The sequence below is a fragment of the Corapipo altera genome, unplaced genomic scaffold, assembly GCF_003945725.1.
Source record: "Corapipo altera isolate COAL_440 unplaced genomic scaffold, ASM394572v1 24b, whole genome shotgun sequence".
NCBI lineage: Eukaryota > Metazoa > Chordata > Aves > Passeriformes > Pipridae > Corapipo > Corapipo altera.
In genome coordinates, this window is record NW_020884888.1 from 4,509,185 (window position 1) to 4,523,762 (window position 14,578).

Genomic DNA, 14,578 nt, shown 5'->3' on the forward strand with positions numbered 1-14,578 from the left:
TACAGAGTGCATCAGCAGAAGAAGATCACTGTTACATCCTATCCTGGCATTAATCTGACGGATATTGGGAATTTGAGTAGCAAGAGAAGCGTGGGTTGCTCTGGCAAAATTCTGACTGCACATGAAAGGAGGGGAGTAAAATGTCTGAAATCAGGAAGCTAAGGGTCTTGATAAAGATGTGCTAAACTGCTAGTTGTCAGGTTGTGAGCTTTTCAGGTAAAATAGACATCAGAATGACATTCTTGATGTTAAAAAAATTTTACTTCTGAACTAATTTAATTTATTGGAAAGGACGTGAACTATTCAATTCTTTCAAGATTTAATAAGAACAGAGGGAAAAAGAGAACTTCTTTTGCACCTAGTTGTTAGACTCTGTCCCAGTCCAACACCAGATTTGAGGTGATACAGACATATATCAATAAATTAATAAATACAGTCTCTAGAATTTAATTATTGTTCCTCCCTAGCTGTCAGGCATATCCTCACAATGCCCTTCACATTTTGGATGTTGAAACATCACCTTCCAATGACTTCCAGAGACATCTTTGAACAATTTTTTTCTTTCTTTGCATGTTTGAGTTTCTCATAGAATATCCTGCTGATCTTTTGGAAGGAGCAAGAGTTCACAAATGGAACTATGATGAGAAGATAAAATATTATTTTTCAAAGGTGAGCTGAACAGGAATCAAAAGGACTGAAAAAGATTATTGTAGTTAGGACATTTACCATAATATACGTAAATGTACAATATCGATGTCTGGGGGTATGCGTGTCTAAATTCTGGATATGGCAAAGACATCATTTTTGTCAAGGCTAGATTAGGAGAACTGCTGCTCAAAAGAGTGGGAAAAATCTGTCTCAGTTTCAGTACTGAAGAAGTTTTTAGCAAATTCTTTTAGGAGTTTTAAATCTGTGTTTTCCTCTTCCTTTTTTTCAGTACATTAGACACCAAAATAGGCCTTTCTGGTCTGCTGTAACTAGGGTCAGTTCTTATGAAGGTAGTTGAGTAATTTGCCAAGCTCATTTTCTCTGTTTTTAATAGAAATTACATTATTTTGTCAGTCATACAGTTGCTTAAATGTTATTTGAACTCCAGAGTGGATGATACCCTGTCCCACTGAATTATTCTGATTTGGTTTGTTCTTCTGCATCTCCTTGTGAGAGTGCTTCAGTTTTGGTTTGGGCAGGTATTTGGCCAGTATGCTCCATAAGAAAGCTTCTTCCAAATGAGTAGTTATAATCTAAACTGCCCTGTTCAGGCTACAGAACTTATTTCTTTTCTTGCTTATGTATTTCTATGGGCTCAGAAAGCTTCACATGGCAAAGTTTTTTGTTTCCAAGCTAGTTAACACATATCTACATCTAGACTGTAGGTAAGCTTTCATTGTTAAGTACCTGGTTTTCTTGGAGTATTCTGCAGCCAAGCATGGGATTTCTGGTTGTATGTCAGCATTACCAAAAGCACTCATTTTTGTTCAACCTAGTAGAGATCTGGAAATCCTGCACCAATACACAAAAATTGCAGACAGTATTTCTTTGCTGAAAAAGTGAAAGATATGTGAGCCCTATTGAATGAGCTATTCATAACCCCTCATAGGAGGAAGTGAACGCTTCTCTGCTCCCCCAAATTAATCTCAATCCCCAAGTATTCCAAAGACCCACTCTTCGGACCTGAGACCAAGAAAAGGGACATAACCCTCCAAAGCAGACGCAGTAGAGCTCTTTGAGCTGCTACTGATTTCAGCATTGGGGAAATATTGAAAGCTTCATCTGCATAGATTGTATAATATGCTGACACTAAAACTATTGCAAAGACTGTTTGGCTTTACCTGACTGAAAGAGTTTTAATATGGTAGCAAGAGGCAGAGAAATGAAGACAGAGTTTCTTCTTTTTGGAGACTCCATCTTCTTCCTTGTCTTTTCTTCAGGATACTGAGGAATTCTGGGAATGACACTCCCACTCCTTGGTGTTTGGTGACCTGCCACTGGGGTGGGTTTCCTGTGATGTGTTACAGTGATTTTTTCCCTAGAAAGGGACAGGGGAAAATTGGGAACCAGTCATGTGCATACTGAATATCAGAGAAGCCTGGTAATTGAAGAAGAGCTATTTCTGGGGCAGGGGGGAAGTCCACTGTATTCTATAGGTGGAGTTTTTTCCCCACTCCCTTAGTTTTTCCCAGTAGCCTTGACTCTTCATCACTTGCACTAAACCTTTTTAACTCACCCCTCTGTGAACAAACACATCTAGTATTAAATCTGGGCATAGAGCTCACATGAGTTCTATGAATGAGTTGAGTACAAAAAGATGCAGGGTTATTACAGATGTGTTTAAAATCTAGCTAATCTGGGGGTCTTTTTTTCTTTAACTTTATAATCCATATCATGATGTGTTTGAAAGAAAGATGTTGCAGGAGGAAGAGTTGGTGTAGCTTCCTTTATGGTACACTGGGACCCAAGCTGTGCTGAGAAACACTTCTTTTCAACACACCAGCACAGAGGGAAGTAATGGGATGGCTTTGCAAATATATGCACTTTAATTGTTTCTTATTAGTCAGTTGAGTCCCAATTTGCAGTTGCTGAGATGTACCTGTATAGTGACTATGTAAATTCACTTTGTCAACAGTAAGAAAGATGGCACATAGATAAATAATTATATACCAACAAAAGAGATTCTGACTGAATTGAGAAAAAAAAAATAAATCTGGGTTGGGGTTCTGTATTTGAGGGGTTACCTTTTTCCCCTGACTAAACAAAATACTTAATGTCTTTCTATTTTTTTTTATGTGCTTTATTTTGTTGTAAATTCAATAATTGATTCATAGGTGATGCTAGTATTAGGCTTTCACTGGGAGATTTTTAGTCGTCTGAAGATTTTACAAAAGTTATTACATTATGTAATGAATAAGTGGAATGAGAAAATCTTGGCTTTACGTAATTTACAGAATGAAGTTTGAGTACTGAAGACAACATCTATCAAATTTAAGTCTCCTATATGAAGACAACTCTAGTCTAGCCACATTTGTCCTTTTGGTTCATGGCTTGATTATGGTTTCATGAAAAAGAATTAGAATAAATTGAAACCATAATATTTATTCTTCATTGCAGGGCAAACAAAAAATAAACCAAATAAAACAACTATTTTAGCAAGTTACCTTGCTGTTATGAACAAAGTATGTAGCCATGGCTCCAAGACAAAAACAACTAAATATTTTCTGTTAAGGATGTGATTTTTTTCAACAACTGTTTGAAAGGGAATCGCAAAATGAAAGCAACTGAACTTTCCACTTGTGTGGATTATATGGCATGCTAAAATGGATATTTTCATTGGTGTTTATGGCAAATTAGATGATCTGGGTTATATCAAAAGTAGTTAATTGAAATAATTAGTTAACATGAGGTCTTACCAGGTGGTAAGCCCTCAAGCATATTGTAGTAGATCGTATTGCTTGAAACTGTTGGGTGACAGAGACTGGAAGCCCCTTTTGTTGTAAATGATGTATGAGATCATATAATAACACCTCTGAGAAATAGTAATAATATTGATAAGAGATTTTATCTTTTTACAAAGAATGTGTAAAAATTAACTAAGTGGGGACTGGGCCATCAGGAATAGGTGCTGCGCTGTTCTGTTCTGTTCCTGCTTTGTTGGATGTCATTCATAACCAGACTTCCAGAAAATTCAGAGTAACTTTTTATGGAGTAATGGTAGTGCTGTGTAACCTGGATTGGTGCTGAGTATTTGTCTTGCCCTATCTGTTTTGTCCTTTCTTAAGTGGTGTGATTTGGTTAATGTTTGAGTAACGGGGGAGAAGGGAGAAGAATCTACTTTGGTGTTAATGGCCTCCATATCAGATATAAAGCAGAAAAATGTCCTGAATTCCCATAATTTTAATTTCATAGATCCATACTTGAGCTACTTAAGACTACCAGAACATGTCCTGGCAAAACCGTTGTATTTTTCTACTATAAACTAAGCATAAATTCAGTGGTAGATGACAGATTACTTCATATACCATGCAAGCAAGCCTAGACAATAGCTTTAGCCATGACTGATCGCCTTGCTGTAACCCACTTTATGTTAAATGTATTCTTGCTGTTCAATTCCACGACTGTAATTTTGTTCTTCTGCACCGCTCAGCCCTCTGTGGACTAACCAGGTTCCTTCAGTAATGATTTCTTTTCTATTGTATTGTTTTCTGCATAATCAAGTTGGTAGGTAGGGGTTTAGGTGACACAGCCATCTGTCAAGTTCATTTGCTCTGAAAATGCAAGAAATAATGGCCTCTACAACTTGAGGCTATCTGTTATAAAGGAAGAATATCAGCTTTTACCCTGCACCATCTTCTCATCTCTTCAAATTATCATTTTTTCTACTTTTTATATAAAATACATAAGGTTCTCTTGACATGACTGATTGGTGAAAAAGAAAGCTATCACATGTCCACCTTGTATTGCAATTTATGCAAGCAATCCAATTAAGGAGAAGCAGCTAACATCCAAACTAATGTGCCTGTCGTGAAACTAAAGAGACTGCTGCAGACTGCTCTGCTCAAGTGTTATCATTGCTGGTTCTCTGACATACTAACTGCTTTCTCCTTGAAGTTTGCATAATGTGTAAATGTAAGGGAGTTTGCATGCCACAAAGGAAAGGGAAAACAGTTATTCATTTTCCCTCCTCTAAAATAAAATGCTCATAATAATTCTTATAAGGAGCCTTTATCAAATTGTATCTGTTTGCTGAAATGACATGCACTTGGTAGGAAAAGACATAAAAAGCTGCCTGTGCATTCTTAACCTTTTTCAGGCATAGTGGAAGCCAACTGGAATAATCCAAGAATGATCCCAGTTTTCTGTGTATATGTGTGAGGAGGTTAGAGTTGCTTATACAGCAGAAAAACCTTTATCCATCATGGTGCCAGTAGGGCTGGGAATACTTTGGTTGCTCTAGGTCAGAGGCATCTTTACATTAGACCCATCCGCTATTGCCCCTACTAAAATGCAGAATGACAATTGCTTATACTCAGCACAGATCTCAAATGGCCTGGTTAGAAAGAAAACCACTTCCAGATGCCATTATATGGTACAAGTGAAACATGAAATTTTCTACTTCAATGAAAACATAATTATTAAGTGGAATGTCAGACTTTTATCGCACTTTTACTAAACCAATTCCCCCATCATCTGCCTCTTAGGGCCACTGACGTGTGATAAGACTCTCTGCTGGATGAGAGATTCCCTGACAAGGGAACAACTGCTGTTGTTCACAACAAGTCAAATAATGAACCTGAACAGCAGGTGTAAAAATTGATAAACCCATTAATGAAATTAGTTAGCATTTTTAGCCACCTACTGAATATTTCCAAAATATCAAATCAGTCTTAAATTCTAAACAAAACTCAAAAAAATTGCAAAGGAACTATTCAGCATTATATTTCTGCCCCATGGTGCTGAATTTGATGTCCATTGTATCAGTGTTGTGTAATGCATTTAATGCAAAATTGAAAATGGTTCTTCAGTCTTGTCCCTGGAACTCTATAAACTGTGCTCTGATTGTCATTGTCATTGTCACAGAAGTTAGGCATGAAAAGTCATGCTGATCCCACAAAGAATTAATTGTTCTACCCAAGCTTACCTCTGCTGCAAATTTCACATGCTTTTTCATCACAGAATAATATTTTTCTGGTCCAGATAACTATACAGTTTCTCTTTGGGGTCGTATTTTAAGCATTTCAGAGCTTCATGAATCTTGAACTGTACGCACTGCGTAGTGTATTTATAATCAAATTGCAGATGTGATTTTGAAAGTAGAGTTTAATGTTATCGACTTAATCTGTTGAAATCTGGCCTAGATACATGTTGCTATTTTGAATTTTCAGGAAAAAGCCTTTTGCACCTGAGACCAGCCACAGTGCATCAGATACGCTGGTGTTTTTCTAGAGATGATTACCACTGACTAAGCAAAAGACAGGTAACTGACTTTGTGCCACACTTTGTTACTGAGTTCTGGATTTTGAGGTATAATCTCACAGAATATGAGGGAGTCACAAGTTAGTTCACAGGTGGAAATGAATGTCCACTATTTCAGTGTTAAATGAATGGGAATCAAAAAGTATCAGCACCACAAGTATGTGTGTCTCAAATCTCCCATGAGCTATTTTTGTATGCCACATACATGTAAAACTTGAAAGGTAGCTGCTTACACTATTTATAGAGTGGATAATATCACATTATTCCCATTGATCAGAATTTCTAATTGAAGATATCGTCTCAAAATTTACAATTTATGCTTCATATATTTTGAGAAAAACAACATGTGAGTGACATGACACATCTAAAATTAAAATTATAATTATATGAAAAATATTATCCTCATCTTTATTTAGTGCACCGTGAAACACACACATACACACAGAAACACACACACAGTTTCTATCTAATAGGGTTATACTCAGTCTAATTCAAACTAGCAATAAACAGGTGCACCTCCTGTCAGAATTTCTTTTGTCTTGGTTATTAAAAGAATCTTAAAAATAGAGGAAATAGACTTGGACTTAAGAAGACGTGAACTAGATTTGGGCTAAAACTGGTAAAGAAAAATTAAATCAAATGTTAAAATACTGCAAAGAAGCTTGCAATGGCTGCAGAACAAATACCATTTACAAAGACAATGTGCTGTGCTGCTCACATTAAATTGACTGGCAGATAAGTTTGCAGAGGGGATTTTTAAGAAGCACGAACAGCTAGTTGAAAGAGCAATAATTGAAAGACAATGTCTAATTCTGGATTAGTTATCTGGGAATTATTTATTTAGGAATACTTGGTAGAGTTCTATGCTGCAGAAAACACGATGCCCAAGAATCAGCAAGCAGCTGAGGATCGGTATTCACACCATCATCACCTTGCCTTCAGTTGCTCTGGTAGCTATACTGGCAGGGTCAGGTGAAAGGAGCGGAAATAGGACCAGCAATTTCGAGTGGTGTTGTGAAACAATAGGGAGGCAGACCTACACACGTGGATGCAGACTGTCCTTTCCTTTAGCTCAGTGACCACAAAGCTTGACTGGCCTGTTCAGGCTATTTGGGTTTTTTACAGGCAAAATTGCACACTTAATCTCAGACTTTTACGTTTTAGAGTGTTAGGTGAGCTTTGCTGAAGATCACAGATGTGGGCTTTGGCTTTTTACATTAAATAATTCTGAAACCTTTTCTCCCTGTTAAATGCAGAATTCAATTTAGCCATACATATGATAAAAGTATAGGATATGCCTTTAGACTGAGGAACCATACTGCAGGAAAAACAACATTCAGAATTTTATGACTTAAAATTGTTTATTCTGCTATTAATACTTCATTTGGATTTCAGTACACCATCATTTTCTGAGTATTAATTGAGATAAATGATTGAGATAACCAGTTTATTGCATGTTAGCAAAAGATTTTACTGTGATAGGTACCCCAAAACCGAGGAACAGAAAATTCACAAAATGTAAGGCATTTTAAAGGTATGGGATTTCTGAGAAAGTGCTGAGATTCTACCTGAAAACACAGATTTTTCTGTGCTTTTTAGTTGAGCATGTGCAGTCACTTATTCCTTCTCATACTACTGGTTGCACAGTGTATTTATCTGCAAACCCCAGATTGAATCTACCTAGTTATTAAAATTATATATTGTATATATCCCTAGTACATAGAACAGATCCCCAAATTCAAGTTCTGATAATTAGGACTACAATTCTAGAGAAGTTTTAACCTAGGCAGAATTCAAAAGGATATGATAACTACATTCTGTAGCCACCATCTGCTATCAGATTTAAGGTACCATAAGTTCCTAACATCTATTTTCTTTTTAGATAGAATACATGCCTTTCCCTCACCAATATCTAAAAACTTTCAGCAAATGCAACTTGAAATATTTAATACAAACATGAGTTCTAAAGTGTATGCTGACCAGTGCATACAAATATTTTCCTGGGACCTCAGAAAGTAATTATGAACATTGTAAGAATTCATCCCATTTATACCAGTGTGATTGGCATAGCTATAGCTGTTCTATTATATTTTCTGTTAGCAAATATAAATCTAATCTTTGGTAATAACATACTTTCAGTGGTATAATTATCACATATCATTTTGATGTTCTATTAGAATTTTTTAAGTGAATGGAATCACCCAAGATACACTGTGCTGAGCAAGTCTGACCAAATAAAATTAAATTCAGTTAAACCCCAATCCAATGCGGTATATAAAGAAAAACCTTGTCGTTGCTCTTCCTTCATAACACATCTGTTCTTAGAGGAGTGCTTAGGGCCTGTGGGACAAAAAATATAACTGGGTGAGAACTGGATCTTGTGTTTCAGAGAAATTTTTTTTATTTTGCTCTGGTTTGGTTTTGGGTTTTTTTGGTTTGGTTTGGTTTTTTTTTTTTCTGTAATGAAATGAAATGAAAACACATTGTCAAATATTTTCTCTTAAAATGACTGAAATATTTTGCTTCAGACTTATTTTTATAATAATATGATATGACATAAAATAAAGGTAATGAAATTAAAATAACTTAAAAATGGCAAAATTCACTTTCAGAATAATGTATTTCAAAGTCTGTTTTAATTTATCTTTTTTTTTTAAATGCAGTATGTCATGAAGAAAAATATTTCCATGAAACACAATCTTTTGATGAATTTGTAAATAGAAGTTGCAGAGTTAGCTTTTCAGAGTTTTAAATTTTAATTAAAATCTCAAAAGGGACAAGTTTGACATTTTTTATACCTTAATACAAGAAAGTTCTTTCTTACTATATGTTGTGGGAAAGAATAATTTTGACCAGTTTTATTTGAAACTTAGGACCTTCTGACCCTCTACGCAGAGTTCTGTCCCTTGTGCAAAAGGAATTTCAAGTAATGGTAAGCTGTGTTTTTCTATGTGTGACCCACCCTCAAAGAAGAATTTTCTCTGTAGATTTTAGAACTAGGTTCTGAACAGCAGGTGTGTGGACAAATTTTAACATTTCAAGGGTAATATTCATAGAATGGTTTGGCTTGGAAGGGGTGTTAAAGGTTGTCTGGTTCCAACACCACTGCCATGGGCAGAGATACCTTCCACAAAACGAGGGTGCTCAAAGCCCCAGCCAAGCTGACCCTGAACACTTACAGGTATGGGGCATCCACAACTTCTCCAGACAATCTGTTCCAGTGTTCCACTACCTTTTTCTAAATAAGAGATTCAATGTATTGGCAGACACTGAATGTAGTTCAGCATGCCCTTCTGCTTGAGAGAAAAGATGTTACTGGTCACTAAGTAGGTGATGTATTTGCTTCTGTGCAAGACAGCAGCTCCTGGTTCTGTTGACTTCAATATTCAGTGAGGACCAGGAAATGGGACCTGCTGCCATTCTCAGGAAGTTGTTGCTTCCTGCCCAATTGTGTTCAAGAGAATATTTATCTGTGGGAGGTTTCTGGGTCTGGTTGTGGATAGAGAATCTCAGCTTCAGTTTTGTGACACCTCAGTTTGGAAAAGCAGAATCTGAATTTCATCATGTTAGCTGCTGAAAATCTATTCCTGGGGATATGACCAGCGATGTTATAAAGTCTCTCAGATTTATAAAATGGACAACTGTATCTCACCTGGCTCCCAATGTGGAAGTATTCCAGTATTTCCAATAACAAAACTAAATTACAGTGAACTATTATCAGTCAACAGAAATACAAACTGACAGCTGGGAGTGACCTACTGGCTTCCCTCGTAATAACTTTACTGTCAACATTACTCCCCAAATCTGTAGGACAGATGTCTTCTGTGCTGTAAACTGGGTGTAGAGATAAAGCATGCTCAGTGAAATTGGTATTTAGAATGAAGGCTGGAAATTTAAGCAACAGTCCTCTAGAAAACAAATGAACATACTTTTGTCATGTCAAGAAGTGGGTAATTTTGAAGATAGCAAGAGACACTTCTCTGGCTACTGTTTATTTCAAGCTCTGTCACTCTACCTTAAATCTATAAAAGAAACAGGTATTAAAAAAATAAATAACTAAAATTATTTTGGGGTGGTTGTAAACTTTTCATTGAGCCTTTCTAAGAAAATTCAGCTAATGAAGAATAAGCACGGTGAAAAATAATACTTACATTCAACAACATCAAAAAATTGAAGCAATAGTGTGTTAAGGAGTTTTGCTGACTTCATTGCCAGTTCTGCATATATATACATGACAGCTTGGATCCTGTGAGTAAAAATCAACAGGGTTTAAACATTTATGATAACTTTAATATAAATTTTCCCTTCCCTTTTGTCCTAATGTTTTATACCACCATTTTTTTTTAAATTGTACCAGCTTCCTCTTTTTCTTCACTATTTTATTTTCCAAAGCAGTCCTTAGCTTCCTTTCTACAAAAAGGTTAAGTGCAAGAAGTGTTTTATAAATTACAAATTTAGAAAAGAAATAAGCAATAGTGAGAAAGGAAGATAAATTCCACAAATCTCTGCATAAAAATGACTAATACTTGTTAAAGATCCTGGTTCAAAACCCTGTCTACGATAATCTGATATCCTAAGGTAAGAGGGCTTCTTATTTTCTGTGTGTTTTACTTGTGAGAGACTTGTTTTCTATTGCTTGACAGTTAAAATGTAATATTATTTTGGTGTCACTATTTAAAATTTTCCTGCTCAATGCTGGAAAAAAACACATTATATTTCAGAGACTGCTTGGAAAATTTCACTCCACCAACACCATCAAGAAAAAATAATGCAGTTCATTCCTAGTGTTCCCATTCAGAAAAAATTTCCCTTTCTTTAAAGAACAATATGGCAAGCAAGGTTGATCGGCTGACATTCCTTTTAAAAATACAGCTTTTGATTCCTTTAAATTTAGACACAACTTCTTTGCTCTGAAATTTTCCATATCATGTGTCTGATTTTTGCCTGATCTCTTTTTTTTCAACTAGGTTTGACAGAGTTTTTTTGGTCACTGTTGATTATTACCAAGATCCTTCCTTTCAGTCGTTCTGGCAGTTCTGTGTTTTGGAAAATGACTGGACAGCAAATTCAGCTTGAATTAGTTGAATTTAGATAAGACATCCTAAATAGCATCACGTTTTAAATTTTGAACAGATTACATTTTGCATATGCTGAATACATACCTATTCAGATTAATGACATCTCATTTAGTCAAATAATATTCTTCCTCCCCACAGCTTGGTGTGCTGAACACACTGTGCTATTTCCACAGAATAACCCTATGTAAGGTAAATATGTGCAGGTATTCTTCCCAAGAATGTCAAGGCAGTGGAAGGATTTAAAAAAAAAAGGTTTATTTCCGATGCAAGGACCACTTCTTTACCATGTTGCATGCATCAGGCCTCCAAGGGCAAAAAGCAATGCCCTGCCTCCTTCAAGGCTTTTTGTGTCTTCTCTCTCTCCTCCCCCACCCTCTCTGGCCCAAAGAGGCCTTGTACATGTCTGCAAACATATTATCTCTCTACATACTAAAGAACAAGGCTGAGAACTTCTCTTGTGTGTGTGTGTGGTTATGGGGGGGGGGGGACGACACGGGAGGAAAACATTGAAACTCCCTTTGAGAAAAGGCAGAAAGCCTTTTTAGCAAAAACTGAATTCTAACTTTCTGTTACAAATTCTTCCTACACCCTATAATTTTGCTACTGGTGTCTATGGGTTGAAGTGCTGTTGGGAAACAGAACTGAGTTAAGGGAATCTGCCCACTTGTTCTTTCAGTGCTAAGGATTTACCATAGTAAATCTGAGAGAGAGGAGAAGACTGAGAAGAAGTTGGCACACCTGGGAAGAGAAGAAAAATTTGACTAGTGTTGGAATGGAAATTGTTCAGAGAAATAAGAGGAAACATTGAGGGAAGAATTATGCTGAGAGTGGAAATCTGCCAGACCCAGGACATAAAGGGAATAGTGTAGGTAGACTGAAATTAGAAATAGAAATGCAAGTCACTTGGTAGAGAATACCAAGATCTCATAGCTAGGGGGAAGAGATGATTGACTGCTTGGTTAAAGTGAGTAATATGAGAAGGCATGAAGATGGTGGTAGTAAAGTTTATAAGGAATTGATTGCAGGTAGTTACAATTAGAAAATCTGAAGAGCAGAAGAAACAGCATATCCAGAAGAGAACAAAGAGCTAAAGTAGATAAGATGTAAGTACAGGCAAAGTGATTTTAGTAATGATGAATCCTAAAAGTAAAGTATAGGGGAGAGGAACAGAGGAAGCTACTACTCTTCCTTGAAACCTTGAAAAAACGTACTTGTCTTTATCATATACCTGGAAACCATACAAGAGTGTGTGTGTTGTTCATAAAGTTTATTCACATATAAAATTTCAAAGTGTCACCGTTAGTTAAGCTATTAACCCAAGACAGTGCAGTCTGTACTGTGAATATAAACCTTTCTGCTAGCAGACCACTGTAAGGCTTTTGCTGCTTTAAATCTGGGAAATTGCAGAAATTATACATAAAGAATAGAGAGATAGTTCTGATACTCCCTAGTCTTGGGTTGTTAGCTTGAACTGAACACAATAGAAATGGTGTGTGGGCTTGTCTGCATGTAGCAACTGTAGATACTCATAATAAATTTCAAGGCTTTTGTGTACTATTGATTATGGAATTTTGCCAAAATGTGTTATCATAGATCTCTCTTTACATCCTTCATTATCTACTGTTCATGCAGCTTACAATGTATACTGTTTTTCCAAGACAAGGTTCAAATTAATTTTTCTTTTCTAAAAGCTCAGGCCTACAAAATATGTAAGCAAGTTCCTAGAATGAGAGAACAACCATTTATGGCTCATATTTCCTTTTTATATTAATTATTTAATAAGGAAGCAATTTAAATGGAAAGTTTTCACGATTCACATATTTTTTTGTTCATGGAAAATATGAAAAATATGAAAACTACTTTGTGACAGAGCTTTCTGTGAATGTTATCATAATAATGGTGCCAAAGGAATCTAATCTAAGACTAGAAAAGATCTAATAGATCACAACGAATGTTTGTGGGAGAGAAATGTTTGCTGTGAACACATTGACAGATTTTTACTTTTTTATAGAACAGAAGGAAAACACAATTCTGATTGTATGGCCCCTGAGAATATCTATTTTTGTTCACTGAGAAAAATCAATAACTTTTTTTTTGAAGGATTGAGACATAGAATATCATCATTTTTTTGTACAGTAGTGTTGTTATACCATGAAAACATGCCAAAAAGTCTTGGGGAGAGAGGCAGAATCTATTAGGAAAAGCATTCATTTCTCTTTATTATTGGCATAACTTCCGTAGCAAAAGATGCAAAATTGTCAAATTACTTTATTTTCCTCACAAATTTACTGGAAGTTGGGTCATACCCAAGTAACCTGGTAATCTCCCACCTGTAGAGCATTAATATAGTATATGGAACAGCAGATTTATGACTTGTTCCAGAGACAAGCATGAAACTATATCTTTTCCTTTTACCAAGAGGGCCTCTGCATGAGATGAACTAATACATTATTGTAGCCTAACATACTTGTTAGCTTTTTTCCCTTCCTGAATTAAAAAATTGAATTATATTCACTCAGTCTAGTTACTGAACCTGTAAAGTTTATTAAAGTTTATCGACCATGTGTATACACTTCAGGATTTAGGTTCAATTGCTTCTTTCAAGCTGGAACATTGAATTAAGATGCAGTGCCTTGCTGTGGCTCTCATGGACTCCAACTGAGCTACAGGTAGCAAAAGTCTCCTTCAATTAGACATAATCATCACTCACAGTCAATAATTGTGCTAAAGGCTGCTTTCAAATCTGTGAGGGATTCGCATTTAATGTACTGATTCAGCTTGTCTGAGCCAAATTCACTGTGTACTGAAACCAAAGCAATTTAGTTCTTGCCTACGGCCCTTTTGGCAGTTCATCTAGTACTGAGCACTGTAAGGACTGTGAGATACAATTTAATCTGAGACATCTGTGCACAGACAGGACCTTTTCTGTAACAGAGAAAGACTAAGTAATGGCTAAGCTGTAGTTTTATGTGAAGAACCAAGTCTTATCTGTCCTCTGAAAAATAAAGCATTTAAGATATAGCAGAAAGTCAAACGAAAAACGGGAGGAAAAAAAAAAGAAAGAAAAAAGGAATAAAAAAATCCTTGGATTTATGAAATGCACACAGAGTCTACTAACAGCTTTCCCTGCTCCTAACCTCATAAAGCACTTGAGCTGTGATCCTTGGATTAACCATTTAAAGATATTATACTTATCGTCAGCTGCAGCTGACTGGAAAGACCTTTATTAAATATGAAAGAAAGAGGGCTCACTGCTTGTGATTTTTGTACAAATATCAAAATTTCCTTTGTACATGTTTTTTTTCTTTCTGGCTCATGATATTATTGGGGAATGTTCTGTAATATTTATCTCTTGTATCATCCTGACTCTTTGAGGCTTGATATTTCCAGGAAAGGCTTAAAAGTCCTGTAGTTACCACATATAATACTGCATAGGAAGTTTTAATGATAATGAACCAAGAGCTAATAGTGTCTGCCAAGTTTCACTGACTTGCACTCAACTAGTCTGTGATCTCTACTTGTCATTTTTCTTC

At 36.0% G+C, this 14,578-nt stretch overlaps 1 long non-coding RNA gene across 1 annotated transcript; it reads left to right on the forward strand.

The window, feature by feature from the left end:
• The first annotated feature begins 580 nt into the window (after nt 1–580).
• On the forward strand, nt 581–3,013 carry LOC113947370. The gene is made up of 3 exons (XR_003527691.1): nt 581–669; nt 1,929–1,990; nt 2,943–3,013. It is a non-coding gene; the product is annotated as an uncharacterized LOC113947370 (long non-coding RNA).
• Nucleotides 3,014–14,578: the final 11,565 nt, after the last annotated feature.